The sequence below is a fragment of the Pleurodeles waltl genome, chromosome 2_2 (genome assembly GCF_031143425.1).
Source record: "Pleurodeles waltl isolate 20211129_DDA chromosome 2_2, aPleWal1.hap1.20221129, whole genome shotgun sequence".
Classification (NCBI taxonomy): domain Eukaryota; kingdom Metazoa; phylum Chordata; class Amphibia; order Caudata; family Salamandridae; genus Pleurodeles; species Pleurodeles waltl.
Genome location: NC_090439.1, coordinates 724,459,415 through 724,472,122, shown reverse-complemented (window position 1 = coordinate 724,472,122; position 12,708 = coordinate 724,459,415).

Genomic DNA, 12,708 nt, shown 5'->3' with positions numbered 1-12,708 from the left:
GCGTCCTCTCCCTGCATCTTGGGTAGAAGGCATTTGAGGCATCACAGTATCAGTCTCGGTGTCAGGTACGCCCTGTGGAGTAGGTAAAAGTTTAGCAACTTGAAACAGGCATTTATTTTCACTTTAGGTACCCTTTCTAGGATTTCTGTCTGGTCTCTGTCTGGTATGGGGCACCCCAGGTCCGCTTTCCACTTATCCTGACGAGCTGTCTGAGGCAGCAGCAGATCTCTCCGCATTGATCTATATAAGCAGGAGACAGCTTTAAAAGTGTCAGCTGATATGACAATATATTGGCAAGTATTGTATTGCTTTGGTTCTGCAAGGCCTGTCGTCCAGCGCTTATGCACCGCCTTTGTCACCGCTTTATGCAGCACGAAGTGCTTTCTATGCAGATCATATGCTGTTCGGAATTCTTCAAAGGGGAGGAGTGCCTCAGTTTTGAATAGGTCACCCAACCTCGATGCACCTGCCTCCACCCATTCTGCCAAGCCTTACCAGCTCCCACCGTAAGGCAGTACGTCCAAGTATGTCATCTGTATGTTGGGCGCATATGGAGTTTTTGTCTCAGTCTTCTGTAAACAACGAGCCCAACATTGGTCCAGTACCCTAAATTCCTTTGAATACCTCTGCATGAATGTGCTTAAGTGTTATGAGTGCTTTGAGGAACGTGTGGGCATCTGGCATGTCGGGTCTTGTTACGCATTAGTTTACCCGCCACCCACTCTGTTATGTTGTTATGTTATGTTACCTTAATTTATATAGTGTATGAAGAGGTTTCATAACGCTGTATAGCAACAGAAACACTGAAGCATTGCACACACCAAGGGAATTAATCGTAGGCTGATCTGAATAACCAAGTCTGCAGAAGTTTCCTACATTTGGAATAGCAAGGGGCAGACCTAATGACAAGAGGTTGAGAGTTCCAAATACGGGAGAGTAAGTCAGGAGAATGTAGAGCCTCTGATTGCCTTTTTTTTTTTTTAAAGGGTGCATGAAAAGGAGGTTCAAGTGAGAAGACATTAAATTGACGCTAGGGGTATAATTTTGAATGTGAGAAGAGAGATATATGCCGGGCTCCGTAGAGATTTGAAAACAATACGTCTTGAAAATCGAGCGTTGTTCTACTGGCAGCCAATTCAATTCCCTTAACAGGGAAGTAATAGGTACTTTCGAGGTTGTTGACACAGAAGCCTGGCAGCCTGCTTTTAAACTAGTTGAAGCCTATGAGCCAGGCCCTTGGAGACACCCAAATAGAGGGAATCTGGTTAATCTAAACAAGAAATGACCAAAGCAATAATGTCCCACTTGAGAGTCTTAAAGGAGAAAAATCTGCTAATCTTTCTGATTTTATGAAGTTGAAAGAAACAGGATGAAATTATGGCCCCTAGTTGGGGCTTCATGGATTACTTTGCATCAATCAAAACTCAAAGGCCCATATTTATACTTTTTTAATGCCGCATTTGCGTATTTTTTTTTACGCAAAAGCGCACAAACGTACAGAATACAATTGTGTTTTGTAAGTTTGCGCTGCTTTTGCGTCAAAAAGCGGCGCAAATGCAGGCTAAAAAAAGTATAAATATTGGCCCAAGGGTGTTATCTGACTTCTTGGGCTGAGGGGGGGAACCCATTGTGTTGGGCCAAAAATAGGCATCCCACAAGTCAGGTTTACTTCCAACGGTGACGATTTCAGTCTTATCAGAATTCAATTTGAGCTGATTATTGTTCATCCGGTCACAGATAAATAACATTGTATTTTGAAATAATATTTAAGATTCTGATGAGTAATCAGTTGAAAATATCAACTGCATGTCATTTGCATAATTGTACACTTTGACCTGCATTTTATTCAAGGGATGCACTAACGGACCTATGTATAAATTGAAAAGGTAGGGGATAAAGAAGATCCCTGAGGTACTCCAAAGGTTAGTCTGACCTTGGAAGAGCAAAAAGTGGAAAGACTAACTGATTGTGACCGGACCTTCAGGAACAAAGTAATTGACTCTTGAGCAGTGCCCCGAAAACCCGTAGCCCTGACATGGTCCACCAAAACTTCATGGTTGACCATGTCAAAGGCTGTTGAGAGATCGAGAAGAATCAGCAGCTGTGTGGTCCCTTTATCGGCTTCCTCGCCCAGATCATCCACAACTCATAGGATGATCATCTCAGTAGAATGGGCTGGAAAAAAAAAACAGCTTGCGGAGGCTGAGGAAATTAGTTTCCCTAATAAAGGAGCTGATGCAGCCTGCTAAATGTGCCTCAAGCACTTTACCCAGATTGGGGAGCAGTGATATGGGGCAGTAATGTTTTTTAAATCCAATCAGTCATCCTCGACTTTCTTTAGCAGAGGAACTACAGTAGCTTCTTTTAAGACGCAAGGCACCATACCACAACTTAGGGACTGATTAAGAAGGGATAAGACTACATCAGGAAAATGAGAAAATACCATTTTTAACACTTTTGGAGGACAAGGGATGTTGAGGGAACCCGATTTAACTTTAATCAGTGGATCCATAAAACACACTTTGTTATAGCGGGCAGCTCTGACATGATTACTGGGTTGCAATCATCCATAGTTGTTACCAAAGGGTAGGGACTAGATGGGATGTTGACTTAATATTCGCAATTTTGTTGATGAAAAATGTGCTTAGGATCTCACTGAGGCTCTGGGTAAGTTTAATCGTAACAGTCACTCTATCAGGTTTTGACAATTCGGCTATGATTCCAATGATTTCCCTTGATTTGTTGGTTAACTTTATAATTTGTCTGAGAAAAAGGCTGTCTTGGCTTGGACAACAAGGGTTTGATTTAGAACTCAGCAGACAGGTTACCCAGTTATAACGGTGACAGATATCCCATCTGCCAAAATCTAAACCCCATTATCTGCAATGGGATTTATATTTCGGTAGAGTGGATTTCCGTCACAATTGTGACGGAATAACCCATCCACCGAGTTCTAAATCAGGCCCTAAATCTCTTGTAATGTTTCAGTTGTGACAGATAAGCCTCTTTATCATTTATCAAATAGTTATTTTACCATTTTGGTTCAGCTAGATGCAGTTTTAATTTTTCTGCTTTCAGATCATCTACAAGTTATTTTGAAGTGTCATGTCATCTATCTGGTTTGGTTTGCCGAAGCGGAGCCAATATATCACTGACTTCTGTCAGCCATTTTCCAGTCTCTGCTTCATGTTTTCCTGAACTAGATTTGTTAGCTGTAAATTACATTGCCAGTGAGATGCAGAGATCCTCAATATTGATACGGACCTAATTTCTAGAGAAACTCTCAACACCAGGACAGGGTTTGGGAATGACCACATTTAAACGTGAAAATTTGATTTAAAGTGGTCCGACCGAGCACAGGGCAGTAACAATATACTTGATAGTGATAAACTGGAAGTCCACACCTGATCCAAAGTGTGGCCCTTATTATGAGCACATTTACTACCCTGGTCGAAAGGGTTAGAGGGTATTTGCCTCATTGTCTTGATATTACCTTATTATGAGTAGGTAAGAACATATGCTGGGTACAATTTAAACCTCTCAGCAGTTCTGTAAAGTCTGCAGAATATTGCCCACCCTTATCATCATTTGCCCAGTAGTTAAAATCTCCTAATACTAGTATTTCTGAGTAATCAAGAAATAAAAGAGAAATATGTTCCACTATGAACTGTGGAAAGCACGGGTAGTGAACCAGCAGTTTATAGATCAGGACACAAGCGAAGGATGAGGATGGTGAGTCAAGTTTAACTATGAGACTATCAGAGTCCGGTATGCCAAAATAATGCAAGGTTAGTGAGCTTTAAGTATTTCTTAATGATGGCTGCTACACCACCACCTGTGCTACCGGATAAACAATTAGTTTGAAGGATAAAATATCCCTCGGGAAGGCTGCAAGAATTTCAGATGACTCAGTTGTTAGCCAAGTTTCAGTTAAAAAAAGAATGTATGGGCTTTGGTAATCTAGCAAATGGAAACTTTCAAGTTGGTGTTTTACCATGTAGCGTGTGCTCAGGTAGAAAACCACCAAATGATTGAAGAGTGGAGTGCTTCCAGTAGAAGGAATAATAAAGGGAGTACTAGGATCCACAAATTAATCGATAGAACAATATTTGTTCGTTAGCTCAAAATTAAAGCTAAGAGATAATGTGGATGGGGCTAGCTGGTAGCTTGACGAGTATAATTTTCTTCACTCTTTAAAAGTTTAAATATAATTTTGGGCATAAAAACTAGTCCCTAGCCCCAGTTGGTCGCAGACCTGCGCAGATGGGCTTGCCTTTGGTGCTCCTTCGGTGTGCAGCCAGCGTGTCCGCCTTACAGCTGCCATTTGAAGGGCTGGAGCTCTCACAGACACTGCCGCCTTCTATCTAATTGGTACCCCAAAACTGACAGCGAAGTGAAATGGAGAATATGGCATGACCTTATAGGCAAACAAATTCAAGACAATGAACGCGGCCTTATTAAAGTAGAGGATAGTGCAAGGAGGGACAATTTAAAATAAGCGATCTGCATACTAGCATATCAAACACTGTTTCTATGGTGCTGATTCACCCTGTTAGCCACTGAAGCTGCGCTGCCAGATGTCAAGTCTCAAAGTCTGGAGTTGCTAGACCTGTTAGATGCTGGTCTCTGTAAGCAATTTGAAACCACTCGTCGGCAGCCCATCCCTAAGAGGAAGGCTATAGTGATAGAGTCCATGTCCTAAAACATGGTCTGGGCATCCATATTGGGAATATCACAAAGTTGTAAAGAAGCAGGGGAAGTGCTATCATTTTCAATAGTGCATTCCTACCCGCTACTGAAAGGGGAAGCATTCCCCAGAACTTTACACTCCTTTTAAGATCTGTAATTGCCTTTCCATTATTGCCTTCTAAAATATCCGATGGGTTATGGATGGTTTTTACTCCAAGATATTAGAGGCAACGTGATTCCCATTGCAGTCTCAGCACATCCTGCAGCTGGCACCGGTCAGCTTTGGTTGGGAAAATTTTAGATTTTCGCCAATGAACCCTCAGTCCCGAGTGGTGCCCAAAACAATCCAGGAGCAGCGCCATTAATGTATAGTGCAAGAAGATCAGGAGATCGTCAGCATATTGGGTGATATGATGTGTCTGCCCTCCTCTGTAAATGCCCCTACAGGCTCTTCTGGTCCTAGAATAGGCGGCGAGTGGTTCCATCTCCAAAGTGAATAGTAAGGGTGCGAGCGAGCAACCTGGCCTGGTCCTCTGCTCACTCGATAACACTCTGAGACATAGCTACCACGTGTGTACTCTGGCCATAGGATACATATATAGGAACCTAGACCAGGCTATGAAGTTATCATCCAACTAAAATCATCTCATAACTGCATAGAGATAGACCCACTCCAGGCTATCAAGGTCCTTATCTATATCCACCATGAATATCACCACCCGGGCGTGATCATATGTGTCATCATCTAGTAGTGCAAGCAGACATAGGGGGTCATTCTAACCCTGGCGGTCCAAGACCGCCAGGGCTAAAATGACGGGGGCACCGCCAACAGGCTGGCGGTGGCCCGCTGGGCATTCTGACCGCGGCGGTTTGACCGCGGTCAGAAGTGGAAAACCGGCGGTCTCCCGCCGGTTTTCCGCTGCCCATTTGAATCCCCCATGGCGGCGCAGCTTGCTGCGCCGCCATGGGGGATTCTGACAGCCCATACCGCCATCCTGTTCCTGGCGGTTCTCCCGCCAGGAACAGGATGGTGGTATGGGTTGTCGTGGGGCCCCTGGGGGCCCCTGCAGTGCCCATGCCAATGGCATGGGCACTGCAGGGGCCCCCGTAAGAGGGCCCCACAAAGAATTTCACTGTCTGCATTTCAGACAGTGAAATTCGCGACGGGTGCCACTGCACCCGTCGCACCTTCCCACTCCGCCGGCTCCATTCGGAGCCAGCGTCCTCGTGGGATGGTCGTTTTACACTGGGCTGGCGGGCGGCCTTTTGGCGGTCGCCCGCCAGCCCAGTGTAAAACCCAGAATACCCGCAGCGGTCTAATGACCGCGGTGCGGTATTCTGGAGGGGGGAACTCTGGCGGGCGGCCTCCGCCGCCCGCCTGGGTGAGAATCACCCCCATAGTATATTAGCCGTGGTGCTTTGGCCTAGAATGAAACCTACCTGGTCTGCATGTATTAGCATGCACATGTAGGGAAGGACGCTAATGGTAAATCCTACTGAGTATCTTATAATCCACGTTTAGCATTGAAAGGGGATACTAAGCTTTCTTTATTTGCGGGTTCTGCATGTTTCAGCGGAGGAACTATCAGGGCCTCAAGAGTGGAAGGAGGTAGCAGACCCGCATTCTTGGCCGATGTTAGAATTTTCATCCTTGGCGTGGTCTCCCCTAACTTTTTACCTCTGTTTCCCAGGTTGTTGATGTGTGCTGGACTCTGTTTATGCTGTTTTTGTTACTCTGGGCACTTTACCACTGCTATCCAGAGCTAAAGTGCAAGTGCTCCTGTATAAAATGTGTATGTGATTGGCTTTCCATGAATGGCATATTTGATTTACTGGTAAGTCCCTAGTACAGTGCACTGGAGGTGCACAGGGCCTGTAAATCAAATGCTACTAGTGGGCCTGCAGCCCTGGTTGTGCCACCCATATTAGTAGCTCTGTAAACATGGCTCAGACCTGCCACTACAGTGTCTGTGTGTGCAGTTTTAAACTGCCAATTTTACTTTGCAAGTGCACCCACTTGCCAGGCCTAAACCTTCCCTTTTCCTACATGTAAGCCACCCCTAAGGTAGGCCCTAGGTAGCCCCATGGGCAGGGTGCAGTGTATGTTTAAGGTAGGACATATACTAATGTGTTTTACATGTCCTGGCAGTTAAATACTGCCAAATTCGGTTTTTACTGTTGCAAGGCCTATCCCTCTCATAGGTTAACATGGGGGCTACCTTCAAATATGATTAAAGTGTAGATTCCCTTTGGGAGCAGATAGACATGTGGAGTTTGGGGTCTCTAAGCTCACAATTTAAATGTACATATTTTGGTAAAGTTGGTTTTAAGATTTTGTGTTTGAAAATGCCACTTTTAGAAAGTTGGCATTTTCTTGCTTAAACCATTCTGTGACTCTGCCTCTTTGTGGATTCCCTGCCTGGGTCAGTTTGACAGTTGGGCTGGTTGCACCTCTCTCTAGACAGTGACACTAAGGGAGCTGGTGTGTAGTCTGCATTTCTTGATGAGGCATCTGTGCTAGGAGGGAGGGGAGGAGTGGTCACTACACCTGAAAGGGCTGTGCCTGCCCTCACACAATGCATTCTCCAATCCCCTGGTGTGTGTCTGGGGCCTGGCTTGGGAAGGCAGGATTTCACAAACAAGAGAGACTTTCCTTTAAAGTAGGCCTACTTCAAAGGCCAAAATGGGTATAAGAAGGGCACCTAAAACAACAGACTTTAGATCACTTCTGGACATCAAGAGGAACCTCTGCCTGGAGAAGAGCTGAAGAGCTGAGGAGAAGTGTTACCCTGCCTGAGACTGTGCTTTGTGGAGCTATCCTGCAGTTGCTGCTTCTGCCAGGGCAAGGGGACAAATACTGGACTTTGTGTGCCTTCCTGCTTGTGCAGAAATCTCCAAGGGCTTGTACTAAGCTTGCCTCCTATTGTTGAAGTCTCAGGGACATCAAAGACTTCTCCTGCCAGCATCTGGACTCTCTGCTGAGATTCCTGCCCTGCCAAGTGGTGCCCTATCCAGTTCCTGGGGCCTTAGAAGGTGAAGCTAGAAGACCAAGACTGAAAATCCACGCACAGACCACGGTGCGGGGAAAATATCGACGCACCTTCCAAGATCCTGTTGAAAAATGACTCGCCGCTGACTTCGCGGCAGAAATCGATGCGCCACCGGCATTGCAGCTGGAAAATCGACGCATGTAGCTGGAAGAACGACACACAACACCCACTGACTGAGGCTGATAACATCGCAACCTACATTGTGTGGTTTTGCTGATACCGTGTGGCAGGAGTTTCTACGCAAACCTTGCTGGGCATGGAAAAACAACACAACGCCTGTCCAGACCCAAGTTCTTGCCCGGATCGACGCATCGCTCTCCTGCAGAGAGGAAAAACGATGCACGCCAATCTGACCGGAGAAGGAGAAATGACGCACAGTCTCGCTTGGGTGAGAAATCAATGCACCGATCACCTTTTTCGATGCACAATCGCCCGTGCGTGTTAATTTGACGCTAGCCAGGAACTTTCCAACGTCAACAGTGTTTTTACTGTTTATTAAAGGATTTAACACTCTTTTTGCTTTTTAATTCATAACTTGAGTTGTGTATGGTGGAATGTTACTGTGTGTGTTGGTACAAATACTTTACACCTAGCACTCTGAAGTTAAGCCTGCTGCTCATGCCAAGCTATCAAGGGGGTAAGGGGGGGTTAGCTGAGTGTGATTCTCCTTTACCCTGACTAGAGTGAAGGTCCTTGCTTGGACAGGGGGTAACCTGACTGCCAACTGCAGACCACATTTCTAACATTGGTGATCAGCGGTTGGGATTGGACTTATATTTGTACTTGACATTCAGTGATTAAGTGTACGCTACTGTTCTCAGTGTAGACCACTGCGTGACCAAATACTACTTATCTTGTGATTTTGCTTTTTCTCTCTTTTGGATTTTTCCCTACTTCTATTTTGTGGTAATCCTTGATTGACTTTTGAACGTCATTGGGAACTTGTTTTCTGCCTTTGGAACTCTGCACTTCTGTTGACTTTTCATCATGTGTCTGTCTGGAGATGCATCAGCTGGAACTGCTTTTGATTTAAGGAATCCGGGGAGTTACACAGTGGCCCAATTGAAACAGTGCTGTAAGGATCTTGCCTGTCCCATTAAGAGCTCCACCAGGAAGGAGGGGCTGCAAAAGGCATTGAGGGCCTGGGTGGAAGCCAAGGAAGCTGAAGGGTAGACAGAAGATGAGGATGAGGGTGAAGAGGAGGAGGAGCAGACTATTCACATTGGTATTGGGGGTGGGCCTATTCTGTCTGGGGGGAGGATCTCCAGGGCAGTTAGAAGTGTCTCATCTAAGGGTCTGACTCTTAAAGAGTTGCAGGACAGACAGGCAGAGAGGGCTCACCAGTTGCAATAGGAGAAATTTAAGATGGCCATAGAGGAGAAAAAGTTATTGTTTTCTCATGAGCTCAACTTGAGGAGCTGGATCAGAGGAGCCAGTCTAGTAGGGTTGGTGGCAGCAACATCACAGTGTAGCCGGAGAGGAGGGTACACATTCCTAAGGACCTTGTGAAAGATTACAAGAAGGAGGATGACATACTGCTGTGGTTTAAGGGGTATGAGACTGCTCTCCATGTGAATCTGGTCCCTGAAGCTCACTGGGGGGTGGGTCTGTGGAAGCACTTTGAGGTAGAGGGAAGGGATACTCTGACATCCTTAGGTGATCCCCAGGAGCTCACGTACCCTATCATGAAGGATGCCCTGATCACTGTGTATGGTCTTACCCCTGATCAGTATAAGGATACGTTTAGGTCCTACAAGAAGAAGGAACCCCAAACATGGTTGGAATGTGTTGATTCATTCTGCAGGTCACAGGATGGTTGGGTGAAGGGCAGTAAGGTGACAACGTATGAGGGACTTTGCAATCTGATTCCTTGGAATCCCTTGTATAGTTTATGTTTTCCAGAGCTGGGCCAGTACCGGATTGACAGAAAGCTGATTGACCACAGGACGCTTGCGCAGGAAGTGGAACGCTGGGAGAGCACCAGGGTCCAAAAGCGGTATAAGGGTGACCACGCCAAGGGTGGGCAGGGTCCCTCTCAGAAGAAAGGGGGGGTAAGGGTAAACAGAGGGAGTTCTCTAAAGGGCCCCAATCTGATTCCCAGGGTAAGGATTCCCAGCCCCCCAGTGTAAAGAAGCCATGGTTCTCCAAAGGGAAACCTGTGGCAGGGGGTTCCCCAAGTAAGTGCTATGCATGTGACCAGGTGGGTAAAGTGAGGGGGACCCCAAATGTCCCAAGAGTACATCGGCACCCACTGGTGCACAGTACCAGGGTTTGGCTAGTGTAGCACTTGGGGAGGAGTTGGTTCTAGGTGGGTTGGAACCAGCAGCGATGTCCCTTTTCTCACTAGGGGACAGTGAGATGGTCCAGGGAACCCTAGTGCCCGAGAACACTAAAAAGTACAGGCAGTGGGTAACCATTAATGGACAGAGGGTGGAGGCTCTGAGAGACACAGGAGCCAGTGTGACTATAGTGAGGAGTCACCTGGTGTCTGAAGAGCAGATAGATCCCCAGGTACTTCACCAAGTAGTTGCGGTAGATAACTCAGAGTGCCTGTGCAGAGTTGCACAGGTTCCCTTTGAATGGGGGCAGGGGGCTTAAGTTCCTTGAAGGTAGCTGTGAGTCCAACCATGCCTTTAGATTATTTATTTGGCAATGACCTGGAGGATTCCCCTTGGAAGGAGGTAGAACACTGGTCACAATTTGAGATGTTGTGTCTGCCTGGGTGGGTATGGGTATCCACCAGGTCTATGACAGCCCGTCAGGGTGATCAGGAGACTCTGGAGCCTGAAAGAATGGCCCAGCTGTCTGCCAGAAGGAGGAAGGGCAAGGGGCACTGGAAACTCGGCCAGAAGATCCTACCTACGGTCCAGGAGGAGGCTGGAGGCTGAACTGGGTGAGGTCCCTGAGTAGTCAAAGTGGCAGCAGGAAGGGGGGCCGACCAGGGAAGCATTTTATGAGGCACAGAAGTCATGCCCTACTCTGGAGGGTTTGTGGAGGCAGGCTGCTGACCAGGCGTCTGGCAAGGAGTCTGGATCACATTTGATTTACTGGGAGGATGGACTCCTATATAACGGGCCTAAGGTTCCTGAGCCTGGGTCAGCCCGAGTGCTGGTGGTACCCCAGTGCTTCAGAGCCTTCCTACTGGGTCTGGCTCATGATGTGCTTTTAGCTGGTCATTTGGGGCAGGACAAGACCTCAATGTTCCCTCTAATTGTTTTCCACTGTGTGTGGCAGTGTAAGGTCTCTGTGCGCTGCAGCCAAGGATACGTGTGCCAAGAAATTGACCATTCACGCGAGCGCAGTGCATAACTACCAATATCATTGGCATTTGCCACTCCATAGCTTTGATTTACCACTAAAGCAAAAAAGGCAGGGCATTGAAAGGTAAAAAGAAGAAAATAGTATCTCATTCACATCAGGAGCAGCAAAGGGGCACAGATTAAGTTGAATCAATCAGTGCTTGGTACCTGCTCCACACAGAGGAATGCAAATGATGCTTGTCTTCCAGTGACGAATTACAAGACTGTAGAGAAGAATGCCATGCAAGCCAACAAATAGTAAGTGACAGCCAGGCTACAAGCCCTTTACTGTACACAACAGAGTCTCCCAAGCAAGACGCAGGCGCTAGCACATGCACTCACAGCAAGCAACAGAAAGGTGACAAGAAAGGCCTTCCGCTGCACGTCTTCATGTGGCAGTGGGTTTTAGTAATATTTGAACCATTTGAGCTCTAAACAATGTATTTTGGTTGCAGATTGTTGTTTATGTGGCAGATCTATACTTATACAAAAATACTGCGGCCACACAATTGCATACTTTTAGTGGCCCTGAATATAGTGCATCTTACAAGCCGAAGTCACAGAGCGGGCTCAACAAACAGACAAAATTAAGGCGCAGTTTGCTTAGTCCCAGGATCGTTAATGTGGACAGTGACTTTAGCCCATCCATAACCCTGGGTATTCCTCACAATAACCAACTACCTATTCTGTGACCTGCTGTACAGATTACAGTATTTGGCACTTATCCATCTTGTGTTCTCCGGTTTTGCAGCATGTTATTAAGGCTAGACATCCTGATTATCAAAATCAGTCAATTAGAAAGACAGTATATAACAAGCATTTGTAATGCAATAGGTCTCGCATTGGCAAGAGTGCAAGCTATTGGCGCTGTAAATGACAATGGCCCTAATTACAACCCTGGCGGTTGGCAGAGAAGTGGCAGTCTTACAGCCAACAGGCTGGCGGTAAAAAAATTGGAATTATGACCATGGCGGTTACCGCCACTTCTCCGAACCAACCGTCATGGCGGAGACGACCGCTGGGCTGGAGACTTGGGCGGTATCATGACCTGGCTGACCGCCATGGATTTCATGGGGTTGGACACCGCCATGAAATCCATGGCAGTAAGCACTATCAGTGCCAGGGAATCCCTTCCCTGGCACTGATAGGGGTTTCCCCCACCCCCCACCCGAGTCCTTCCCCGACACCCCCCACCCCCTGACACCCCCCAAAGGTGGCAGGACGCCCCTCCCCACCCGACCCCGACATCACTATACAGACACACACTCGACACGCATGCAGACACCACCAACACACATACCCGCACACACACGAACAAACATGCCAACAGACACACACAGTCATACACACACACACCCACATTCAGACATACACGCACACATCCATAAAGACATACATACAGGCAGACACGCACACATTTCCAAACACACTACACCCCCCGCATGCATCCATGCACTCACACCCCCCTCTTCATACTCACAAACACACCCCCATGCACACACACACAACACCCCCTCACCCCCCTCCCCTAACAGACAATCAACTTACCTGGTCCGTTGATCCTCCGGGAGGGGACGGGATCCATGGGGGCTGCTCCGCCTCCAGCACCCCGTCAAAAGAGCAACCTCCACTACCCCGCTGACCGCCAGTATGGCTGCTGGCGGCTCTCC